We start from the raw sequence: 13,086 nt of genomic DNA, 5'->3' as shown, positions 1-13,086 counted from the left end.
TTGGTCCTCACAGTTTCAGAGGTCACCCTCTCACCAAACTCACACTCAGTGGGGAGAAAAAGACTTGGGACATTATTAGAAATAGAGATGGATGCTGAGCAGCCCCAAACAATTGTCCACTATGATAATTAAGGGAGCATAGTGTGAACCCCAAATACCTGAGACAAGTCTCAGTCAATTTAGAAAGTTTTGTTTTGTTTTGTTTTTTGCCAAGGTTAAGGACATGCCTGTGACACAGCCTCGGGAGGTCCTGACAACATGTGCCCAAGGTGGTTGGGGCACAGTTTGGTTTTATACATTTTAGGGGGACATGAGATATCAATCAATATATGTAAGATGTACATTGGTTCAGTCCAGAAAGGTGGGACAACTTGAAGCGGGGAGGGGGCTTCCAGGTTATAAATAGATAAGAAACAAACAGTTGCATTCTTTTGAGTTTCTGGTTAGCCTTTCCAAAGTAAGCAATCAGATATGCACTTATCTCAATGAGCAGAGGGATGACTTTGAATTCTGTCTGTCCTTTGTCCACAAGGAATTTTCCTGTGGACAAATTGTGAGGGAGGTACATAGCTTTTTTGTCTTAGTAGCTATCTTTTTAAGGAATAGAATGGGAAGCAGGTTTGCACTAAGCAAAAGTCTCAGCTTGACTTTCCCGTTTGGCTTAGTGATTTGGGGGTCCCAAAATTTATTTTCCATTCACAATAGTGATTTTATATATCTTGTTTGGTGAAGGAAAAAGTTGACTGTAGTCCATCTCCTGTATTTAAGGAAAGAAAAAACCTAGCATGAAAAGGAATTGCTAAGTGTTTCTAGTTTACCAACAATCCTGTGATATTGTAATCCCAGCTACTCGGGAGGCTGAGGCAGGAGAATCGTTTAAACCCAGGAGGCGGAGGTTGTAGTAAGCCAAGATCGTGCCACTGCACTCCAGCCTGGCAACAGAGTGAGACTCCATCTAAAAATAAATAAATAAATAAAAATGAAGATAATCTGAGGGAAAATTGTTATTTGTGCAGGCTGGTTAGGTTTTCTGACTGCCAAAAAAGGTTGGCTCCAATATACAGCAATACATAGGAATTGAAGTGTATGTGAACTCAAATCTCTTAAGATTACACAGTTGACTTATGAGCCAAAGACTCTTCCCAGCTTAGTGGGATTCAGAATGATCTTGTTGTGAGAAATGGAGAAAACATTTTTTATAAAATTCAAAACTGGACTGGGCACAATGGCTCACAGCTGTAATCCCAGCATTTCAGGAGGCTGACACAGGCAGATCGCTTGAGCCCAAGAGTTCAAGACCAGCCTGTGCAACATGGTGAAACCCCGTAGCTGCTAAAAACACAAAAAATTAGCCAGTTGTGGTGACACATGCCTGTAGTCCCACCTACTCAGGAGGCTGTGGTGGGAGGATCACCTGAGCCTTGGAAGTCGAGGCTGCAGTGAGCCACATGTGATCACATCACTGCACTCCAGCCTGGGCAAAAAGAGTGAGATCCTGTCTCCAAAAAAAAGAAAAAATTCAAAATGGTAATCATTATTCTTTCCCAAGCTACCCTCTGGAAAATTGTTCAGAATACGCTTTTTGGCTTCAGGGGAAATGGTCCTGAAAGGGCTTACTTGCTGCATTTCATTCAGTTTAGACCATCATAATTCCCATCTCTGTCCACAAAATGCCAAACAAACTTTCTGTTATTAAGGAACTCAGCCATGATGTAAGGCTGGAGGGATAGCCCGCTCATCAGATGTAGATGGCCCCTGTGTGGAAGAGTAACCTCCCCTTCTTGAGAGGAGCAAATGTGCTCCTTTCACAGTCTGCTCTCACATGTGGTCATGGCTGCTGGTTCTCAGGCTGATCAACACAGATCTGTTGACCTTGGCAGTTTACCTCCTCCACTGGTTGAAGTCAGATTCTAAATTCTAAATCCAGTTGAAACCTTTCTGCAAGAGGTCTTCTTCCAGCCCTCTAAGACAGCTGGACTGATTTAATCTTAAAGGAATAAATAATTTAGCAGGCAAATCCATAATATGTTGTGATCTTCGCATGCTAAGGGAATTTTCTTTATTCTATTTTTAACCTTCCTTTTGCTGGCAAAGTTTGAGACAAACAACATCTAGAAGATAAGAAATGAGGAAGAAACAGCCACTCACAGCGTAATATTTTCCCAGATGTGGAGCACGTAGGCTGAGGGGCTTAAAATACTTCCTTCCTGTTCAGTGGTGTCTTCGCTCTCCAAACACTTCAGAGTGTATCAAATCAAAAGGATTTCTTATTTATATCTAGTCGAAGCAACACAACACTAGATCAATTTGACTTGAAAGAACACCAGATTAATTTTAGAGGAGACAGAGAACACATGCAATTCTGAACAATTCAAGGGGTCCTTACGGATGCTTGTGGAGGATGCACATGTGACAAGGTCCCTAGTGTCCTTGTCCTAAGGAGTAGATAGTTCATTCAACTGACAACTTACTTAATCTAATAACCCCACCCTTTCCTACTAGATAGAGCAGGATTTTCGTCAACCACAAAACCTTGAGAAAATAAGCTGGTTTTTACATAGAAAACAAAAGAGAAACACTGGCAAATTCTGTTTTATTTAAGAGCCATTGCCACTGAGGACAGTGTGCATGATGAGTCTGAAGCAACTTCAACAAAAGAGCTTAGAAGCAAGAAGTAGGAAAATACAATAGGTGGCATTTCTCTTTATTTGGGAACTCCAGTCCCACAGCCCCAAATGGCTGAGAAGCTGGCCTTCTGGAAATATTTTGAGGTCAGGGAAGACTGGCCTGAAACTGAAATTACTCATCGTAATTTTGGAAACTAGCCCACACAGCACAGACTCAGACACAACCTGTGGCTTTCTTAATGTCAATTGGTAAAGGTTACTGTTTCCTGTTATGGAGAGATGATGCCAGACAAAGAAGGGGCCAGATCACAAAGGGCCTCACAATCCAAGATGAGGCATTGGACTTGGTCCTAAGAGCAGTGGAATCACTGATGGGCAGTAGAAATACTACTCCATGAAGAAGGGGTTGGATTCAGCCTATATCAGAAGCAGGAAGACCAGTCAGGATCCTGTTGCATTGACCCATGGAAGACATGTTAGAGGCCCACATGACAGTAGGTGTACCAGACATAGATTGTTAGAGATATTGAAGATGTAGAAGTAACAGAATACAATAAATTAGAACTAGTGTGGTAAGAGAGATGTGACAAGTACAATGCTCATAGCACTGGCATGGCAATAGTGCATAATTTTTCTCGGCCCCTTCATTGAACTTGTGACAAGGGTGAACATTTACTCCACCCATCATGCTCAACCCCTTGCAGGAGGGATCATGTGAGTGAGCAAGTGCAGGATCTGACTGGCTACTCCGGGCACTGACCTAGGAACAAGCTCTGGGTGGGGCCTACAGCCAGATCAGGTGCAAGTGAGTGAGTGCAGGACCCAGCTGGTCACTCCAGACACCAGCAGGAGAAAGCTCCGTGCAGCGGTGCCCAGGTTGTAGGGGGCTGCCTGTGACCTTGAGGCCCCAGAGTGGGTGTAACAATGCTCCTTTAGTTCTGCTGTCCATGGACGGCTGTGTATTAACAGCTCAGTTGGCCCCTTGCCTCCTTGCATGGGGTGGCTGCCCTCCACCGGCAAGGGCAAAGTTGACTCTAGTCCATCTCATGTATTAAACAAAAAAAATAAAATTCAAACCTAGCATGAAAAGGAATTGCTAAGAGCTTCTACTTTACCAAAGATCCTGTAATACAGATATTACTAAAGATCATTTGAAGGAAAATTGGTATTTGTGCAAGGTGTTTAGGTTTTCTGACTGCCAAAAAAGGTTGTCTCCAATGCATAGCAATACACAGGAATTGAAGTGTGTGTGTGAATTCAAATCTCTTGAGATTACATAGTTGATTTATGAGCCAAAGACTCTTCCCAATTCAGTGGGATTCAGAATGAACTTGTCATGGGAAATGGAGAAAACATTTTTTATAAAATTCAAAACCGGGCTGGGTGCAGTGGCTCACACCTGTAATCCCAGCACTTTAGGAGGCTGAGGCAGGCAGATTGCTTGAGCCCAGGAGTTCAAGACCAGCCTGGACAACATGGTGAAACCCTATATCTACTAAAAATATAAAAAATTAGCCAGTTGTGGTGGCACATGCCTGTAGTCCCAGCTACTCAGGAGGCTGCAGTGGGAGGATCACCTGAGCCTGGGAAGTCAAGGCTGCAGTGAGCTGTGATCACGTCACTGCACTCCAGCCTAGGTGACAGGAGTGAGATCCTGTCTCAAAAAAAAAAAAAAAAAAATTCAAACTGGTAATCATTATTCTTTCCCAAGCTACCCTCTGGAAAATTGTTCATAATAAGGTTTTTAGCTTCAGGGGAAATGGTCCCGGAAGGGCTTACTTGCTGCATTTCATTCAGTTTAGACCATTGTAACTCCCATCTCTGTCCACAAAAAGGCCAAACGAACTTTCTGCTGTTCAGGAACTCAGCCATGATGTAAGGCTGGAGGGATGGCCTGCTCATCAGATGTGGATGGTCCCTGTGTGGAAAAGTAAGCTCCCCTTCCCCAGAGGAGCAAATGAGCTCCTTTCACAGCCTGCTTACACATGTGGTCATGGCTGCTGGTTCTCAGGCTGATCAACATAAACCTGTTGACCTTGGCAGTCTACTTCCTCCATTGGTGTGACAGCCTTTTTGTGGGTCCCTGCAGTTTGGTGGGTCCCAAGCTCTTGTCCAGTGTCCAAGAATGAAGTTGCATGAACACTTGAAGGATGGTGAAGGCAGACAATTTTATTAAGAGAGATGGAAATGGCTCTCAGCAGAGAGGGGGAGCTGAAGAGGGGATGGGATGGGCAGGTAGTCTTCCCCTGAAATCCAGCATCTCTTCCCCAAAGTCTGGCCAGCTCTTCTCTGAAGTCAGGCTGTCTCTCTGATGTCAAGCTGCCTCACTGAAGTGAAGCCACCTCACTAAAATCAAGCCACCTCTCCTCTACCAACTGAGTCTGGGGTCTTTATAGGCACAGGATGGAGGTGAGGCAGGCCATAGGTAGTTTTGGAAAGGCAACATTCAATTGGTTAAAAAAAAATTGTTTCCGAATTTTTTTTTTAACCGATTGAATATTGCCTTTTTTTTCTATTATATTTACCACACATTGTTTGCATTGCATGTACAAAAGCTGCTAATTTTTGTTTTGGTTTTACTGATTTTTAATTTCTCCTTAATTTTTTTTATAGTTTAGTTTTTATTTTTAATCAAAGGTATATATTTCAGAGTTCAACCATCAAATTACTGTCCAAAGATAGTTATGAAAATCATCAGTGGTTCTTCCTCTCACCATCCCAACATGCTAATTTCTCATTCCCATGAGCAACTACTTAAAAACATTTAGTATAGCTGGGCACCTATAGCTCTGTCAGAGGCATCCCAACCAGAGTGACTCTATCTTGAATAAAGGCTGGATAAAGCAAGACCTGATGCATTACATTCCCAGGAAGTTAGGCACTCTTAATCACAAGATGTTTATGGTTGAGGAAAGAAGTTAGTGGAAAAAGGCATTCTTAGTTTAAAAAATATGTTTTCCTCTAAAGATAATAGTACACTCATAAATTCTTGCCAAGATCAGAAGTTACACAAGAGAATAACCATACTAACAGCCTGTCACAAGCCTTTATAATAAACTGCACTATAGGCCTAATATTCCTATATAAGCAAGCATTCTTGTTTAAATCCATTTATACCTAATGTTCCATTATTGGAACCCTAAGCATGCGAGAGTTATTTATATCCTACTGCTCAAGGTCATCGCCAAGGTCTGATTGCAAAAATTCAAAAAATTGCAACCTGAGGCATAAATGGGTTAAGGTAGGGGCATTCTTCGTCTTGCTTTCTGAGGACACCCTACTCTGTCATAGAGTAGTTTCTAATAAACTATTTTAACTTTACTATGTGACTGGCCCTGAATTCTTTCCCATGCAAGATCTGAGAACCCACTCTTGGGCCCTGGGACAAAACCCCTTTTCTGGTAACAGTCCCAGCTACTCTGGAGGCTGAGGTGGAAGAATTGCTTGAGCCTAGTCTGCATAACATAATGAGACCCCACCTCAAAATTAAATAAACAAAACAATTTAAGCTAACTGATAAGCATGGAGATCTACTTCCATGTCTTGAAATAATACAGTTATAATACTCTCACCTCTCAATGGTTTATTTTACTTAAACCTTCAGTTAGAGGAAGAATATAGTGAACACCTGTATATCCTTATCTAGATTCACACCTGCTTTCTCTCTCCTTCTGTTTCTGAACTGAGTTAGCTGCAGGTAGTATGTCACCTAACAATAATGACAAGAGAATTTGAGCTTGATGAAATACTACTGTCATATGTAGTCTAGTCATCTATTGATTTCTCAGTTTAGAAGATGTGCTATGATTATTTTGTTGCCCAGCTATTCCAAACTCTTCTTCCAGATACATCAATTTCTTTTCTCTCAATATGTTCAAATACATATATTGCCTATCAATTTCATCTTCTTGAAGAATTTGTTCCCAGAGCCTCTAACCTGTTCAAGTCTGGATAGGTAGTTGTCTAAGTTAGCTGCAACCTGTTGTCTTAATTTGAAATGTCTTTTCAATATCATTTGAAGAATTCCACCATTCTTTTGAAGAAAACCAAAATATTTCACCCCCAAATATACTTCTTTGACATACCCTGTAAAGTCTGTTTTTTTTTTTTTTTTTTTTTTTTAGATCAAGTCTTGCCTGTTGCTCAGGCTGGAGTAGAGTGGCATGATCATAGCTCAAACTGCAGCCTCAAACTGCAGGCTCAAGTGATCCTCCACCTCAGCTTCCCGAGTAGCTGGGACCACAGGTACACGTTAATACATTTGTATGCTTTTTCTCCTATTCATCTGCCTTATGTCAGCTGATTTTCAGTGAACCTTCAGAGGGTGACAGGCAAGTTTACATCTTGTCCCCCACACTTTTTTGGGTACCCCCTGCTTTAGTACAGAACATCTTTCTGGAGCTTCTTACAAAAGAATTAATGGGAGGTAAATTTGAGACCTTGTTGTCTTAATTCTGTCCCCTCAATCAGTAGTTTCACTGGATATAGAATCCTGGGTTGAGATTTTTTAAGGCATCACTCCCTTAATTTCTTTCAGTGTTATTGAGCAATCCAGTGCTATTCTTATTCTCGTTCCTTTCTAAGAAATGGTTCCCTCTTCTCCTGCCACACCCTGGAGGGTTATAGGATCTTTTTGTTTTCATATGGTAAAATTTCACAATTATGTGTATTTGTAAGGGTTGATTTTCATTTATTGGGCTGGCACTCGGTGGTGTTGGTGTTACTGGAAAGAGGTCCTGATCCAGACCCCAAGAGACGGTTCTTGGATCTCACACAAGAAATAATTCAGGATAAGTCCATAAAGTGAAAGCTAGTTTATTAGAGAAGAAACAAAAGAATGGCTACTCCATAGACAGAGTAGCCCTGAGGGCTGCTGGTTGGCTATTTTTTTTTTTTTTTTTTTTTTGAGACGTAGTCTTGCTCTGTGGCCCAGGCTGGAGTGCAGTGGCGTGATCTTGGCTCACTGCAACCTCTACCGCCCAGGTTCAAGTGATGCTCCCGCCTTAGCCTCCTGAGTAGCTGGGATTACAGGTGCACACCACCACGCCCAGCTACTTTTTGTTTGTATTTTTAGTAGAGACGGGGTTTTGCCATCTTGGCCAGGGTGGTCTTGAACTCCTGACCTTGTGATCCACCCACCTCAGCCTCCCAAAGTACTGGGATTACAGGAATGAGCCACCGTGCCTGGCCAGCTATTTTCATGGTTATTTCTTGATCATACGCTAAACAAGGGGTGGATTATTCGTGAGTTTTCCAGAAAATTCCCTTTTTAGACAATATAGGGTAACTTCTGGATGTTGCCATGGTATTTGTAAACTGTCATGGTGCTGGTGGGAATGATTTGCGATGCTAATATATTATAGTGTATAATGAGCAGTGAGGACCACCAGAGGTCACTTTCATTGCCATCTTGGTTTTGGTGGGTTTTGGCGGCTTCTTTACTACATCCTGTTTATTAGCAGGGTCTTTATGACCTGTATCTGTGATACCAGTCCTGTTGTCCTCCTGTCTTATCCTGTGCCTGAGAATGCCTAACCTCCCAGGGATGCAGCCCAGCAGGTCTCAGCCTTATATTACCCAGCCCCTATTCAAGGTGGAGTCACTCTGGTTCAAACACCTCTGACATTGGGACTCATAAAACAAGCCCCAGAATGAAGGCCTCAGAAGCAGCCTCAGAACCAGAAGTTTTTCTGATCTTCTCCTACCCTCCTGTCGCTTAGTTCCATTCTCTCCCAAGGCTAGCCACAGAAACTAGAATCTCTCTTCCCCAAGGTGGGTCAGAAACCAGAACCTCTTTTCCCCAAAGCCAGCCATAAAACCTAAAGTTATTACCCTTTCCCTCCACCTTTCTATGTAAAAACTGGCCACAAAGAAATGATCTGACTTACCTTGTTGGACTATAGCTCAGAGGACCCCTATTCCAGAGAAAGACCCGCCCCATACCCAGAAGGAAGGACTGCATGCTCGGATAGGCCAAGAAGAGTCTAAACAGACCTTGCTGGGTTTCCCCACGCAGTCCCTTAGCATTTGATCTTACCCTTTTGTCCAATCATAAACACAGCCAATCAAAGTATGGCTGTCAATATTTTGTTGAACCTAAGCATCAAAGTGAACAATTTCCCTAGGATCTTTGGGCTTTCATTCTGAAGGCTCCTGTGTGTACTCATTAAATAAATTTGTATGCCTTTTCTCCAATTATTCTGCATTTTGCAAGTTGATTTTTCAGCAGACCTTTCAGAGGGTGAAGGAGAAGTTCCTTTGGCCTCTTCAGTGGCATAGTCTTCCTTACTGGGAAAGTGCTTCAATTTTTTATTTTGTTCTCAGCCCCTTTTCAAAACTAGTATTTCTTTTGGGATCTAAATTTTTTGGATAATGGGCTCCCTAAACTGGGTCTCTTTTGTCTACTTTTCCATCTTACTCTGCTTCTTAACAAGATTTCCTCAACTTTCTCTGTCAATGTCTTCTATTGTTTTTCTTCTATTTTTATTAAAAAAATTTTAAGGCCTGATTTTCTGTGGAAAAAAATTTTTTTTCAAAGTGGCATCCTGTTTTGTAGATGCAATGCTTATCTCTGAGGGTATGATTATACAGCTTTCTTTTCCAATGTTTTCTTCTTCCTAGTGTCCTCCAAAATTTCCTTTTTTTCTTCCTGTTTTGGCCTCTTTTCTGCTTCTACTGTCATACCTGGAGGCATACACCTGTCAGCATTCACACTAAGGGCTGCCTTCAAAGGCTCTCCACAATGCTCAGTTGCTTTAGGCAAGTCCCTGCCACTGGAAGGGTGTGCTATCATCCAGCTGTTGTATCAGTTGATAAAGTTTTCTGCTCCAAACTCTAGATTTGCTTATTCTGAATTCACCTTGATCATTTTAGGGCTGACAGGATTGTCCTCAGGTCAGCTCTTACCTTTAAAGCTGGGAAAAATGTTCCACTTCCTGCTTTGGAATGCTGGGAAACCTGATACATACATACGAAAGGCTATTTTGAGTTGTGTAAAATACTAAAATGCGAGATTGGGGTTTGAGCTTAAGTAACTGAAATGACTTTCCTGAACTTATGCATAGCTAAATATTTGTAGAATTACCTCCATATGACCTTTCCTTTTGAAGACAAATGACTCATTCTTTCATTGACTCAAGCCACATCTTCGTAAACTTTTCCCTGAAATAGAGACTGAGGGCATGAGGTTCCTCTTTTCCTGCTCACGGACATTGGTTAGGGGTCAGGGAATGAGGCCAATGTTCTTTGTAGACCTTAGGTTTTTTTATCTACTGCCATTGGACAATAGCTGAAAAGTCTTCATACATAACTGCATAACTTATAAACCATATTCCTTTTCAATGTTAAAAAATTTAAGCAGGAACATTCTTATTTGTGTAAATAACAGAGTTTTCATGAACAGCTCTGGGTCTTTCTCTTCTCTTACAAAGTTATTTCCCTAAATTGGGGATTTGTAAAAATGATGGAAATGTACAGATCTTCTTTCATAAGCTTGATGGCAAAACAAACGTTTTAAACTGGCCACCCTATTTCCTGTATTCTTGGGGCCCTGGAACCCACAGTAACCTCGCCCACCTTTTACTCCTTAAGTTTAGAAATTAGTGGTCAATAATCCAGATGTGAAGTTCTTTGCTTTAAATGCTAAATAACATATTAAACAACACATGGAGTAACAACTAGTAATGGGAAAGCATTGATGACAGGAGAAATGCCTGAAGTTTCCACTACAATAGAGGAGTTAAATAATTTATTTCACAAAAAATCATCTATGGGAAACAATAATTCTGGGAAGTGATCTAGTTCTGAGGTTTTTAACTGGGGCGAGAATGGGACTGAGTTTTCGGATATTTTTAAAATATGCGCTTTTGGGCATTTTTGCATAAAGGTTTTACACGTATTTCAACAGATTAACATCTTACCAAAGTAAGATTTCCTGACCAGATCAGGCATTTTATAGATGAAATTAACGCCCAATGTCAGAAACCTAAGCAGGGCAGAATCTGCCTGACAAGCCAGTGTTCTTCCTTGACACAACATCACCAAGCCCAGCTCCTCATTCCTAGACGCTCCTGTCTACAAGGTTGACACCCTATTAGGTGTTTACATCTATTATTCCTGATCTCCCGAACATCCCCACAAAGGAGACATTAATGACCCCCACTTATTGGTGACAGTTCCAAGGTCACTTGGTGGAGGCCAGAACCACAGCCCAGGTGGCCCCAACTCGGTCCATACCAGCTCCAAGATACCTTACTTCCATTCTCCTGCCCTAATTTAAACAGACTGGGTGACACGAGATAATGAGTTAAACACTGAATTCAACCAAAATCCACACAAACATTTGGGGTTAATATGAGGATGGAATCACTATCTTGGGCATCCAGCAGTGATTTCTGATATAACTTGGATACTCAAAACTTAACATGTACTCAAAAACAAACAAACAAAAAACTGGAAACACTCCCAGGAGCCAGGCAGTCACCTAGTTCTAACTTAGTGGGCATTCCAAGTTTTGGTGTGTGCTGTGGGCCAGCCTTAGGGGTCTGCCTCCCCAGCTTCAGGACAGGCTGTCAGTTGTTTCTGAAGGTGCTTGAGCTGAATTTATACCAAGTCCCATCAAGGCTGAGGTGGCTCTGGCTCTAACCAGCCCTTTGTCCTACCAATCTATGAGCAAACTCTCTTCTTGCTACTGGTGCTCCAGCGAACACTATGTATTAGTCTGCTTGGACTGTCATAACAAAATACCATAGACTGGTGGCTTAAACAACAAATTTATTTCTCACAGTTCTGGAGGCTGGGAAGTTTAAGATCAATGTGCCAGCAAGTTAGGTTTCATTCTGAGGCCTCTACTCTTGGCTTGTACGTGGCTCCCAGTGTGCTTACGTGACCTCTTGGTGCAGAATGTCAGGTGTTGGGAAAGGAGGTGGTGGGGGAATTTGGGGGTACAGGTAGGCTCTCTGGTGTCTAAAGTATTATCCCCATTACGAGGGCACTACCTTCATGACCTCATCTAACACTAATTAATTACCTCCCTGAGGCCCCATCTCCAAATACCACTGGGGGTTAGGGTCGCACCCTATGAATTTTGGGGGAAGACACAACCATTTAGTCCCATGACTAACTTCCCCGAAGTCCTTGTCCTCCCCTCTCCCATCACAAAAGTGGCATGAGCACACATGTGACCATGCAACTACATACTGCAAAAGGAGTTCAGTCTTTTAAAAGAATACCTAATTAATAACTCATTGGACAGAAAGCACATACATCCAATTCCTCATAACCACTGGTTTTTATCTTATTGCAAGGGGAATGAATTTGATTTTTTTGGCCTTATAACACCCCTATTTAACTCTCATAACACCCCTTTGAGGAATGGGCTCAGAATTAACCTTATAGATAAGGAAACAAAGAAGTCTGCCTTCCTTGGTCACACTGCCACTGGCCAGTAAAAGGAGGGCCATGCATTCCCAAAAACTCAAGTAGGCAGTTAAATTCCTAGTCAGAGTAGGTTGCAAGAAAGTTTATCTGCAATTTTTTTTTCACAGTGCTCTTCTCAAAATCCTAATAAAGCTTCTTTACACAATATTCATCATATAATGAACAATTTAAGCATGAGAAGGATCACAGAAGTTCTAGACTGAAAGGGATTCTTGAGCTGAGCATCTGGTGATGATCCTCGGTGGACGGACGAGGGTCCGGCATGGTCTCTTGCCCATCTCCAGTGTTCTGCCTCTGCACTGCTCCTTAGATGGACTGTGGGTTACTAGAGTGTATCTCTGAGTTTTGCTACCTCTAAACAGCCCCTCTCCCAACAAACGCACCAAAGTGATCATTCCACACTGCTGTTTATTTTAAAATACAGATCTCATTCCTGAATCACTATTAGGTTTGATGTTAATGCGTCAGCTTGGCACTTAGGACACCGTCCAGCTGGCTCCTCCCTGGGTCTCAGGCTGGGTTCTCTCTGGACCCTTATCCCCCAGCCATACCAGACAACCCCCACCCCTCCAGGTGTCCTATATATACTTTCCTGTTACCCTGCTCAAGCTGTCTTTTATAACTCAGGACTGAGGCAAACGACTTCATGCTTAAATCTCAGATAAAGCCTCCACCCTCAAAGATCAAAACTCAGCTTTCCCCATCACAGACACTTGCCTGACATTGCTGTTGTCTTCATATTATGGCTCAGAATACAGACCTCAGTGTCACATAAGAGTTTTGATTTCTTACTCTGTTACTTACTAGTTGTGTGACTTTTAGTAAGCTGCTTTACTTATCTGAACCTCATGTTCTTCACCTGGAAGATGGGAATTCTGTCAGGTCAACAGGTCAACAGGTTTGCTCTGAGGATTAACTGGCCCACAGGTTTGTTCTGAGGATTAAATGAGGTTATGCAATACTTGGCAGACAGTAAATATTCAATAAAGGTTAACTATTGTTGGCATCTAAACATCAATGA

The sequence above is a fragment of the Pan paniscus genome, chromosome 2, assembly GCF_029289425.2.
Source record: "Pan paniscus chromosome 2, NHGRI_mPanPan1-v2.0_pri, whole genome shotgun sequence".
Classification (NCBI taxonomy): Eukaryota; Metazoa; Chordata; class Mammalia; order Primates; family Hominidae; genus Pan; species Pan paniscus.
Note: the sequence above shows the minus strand (reverse complement) of the source record.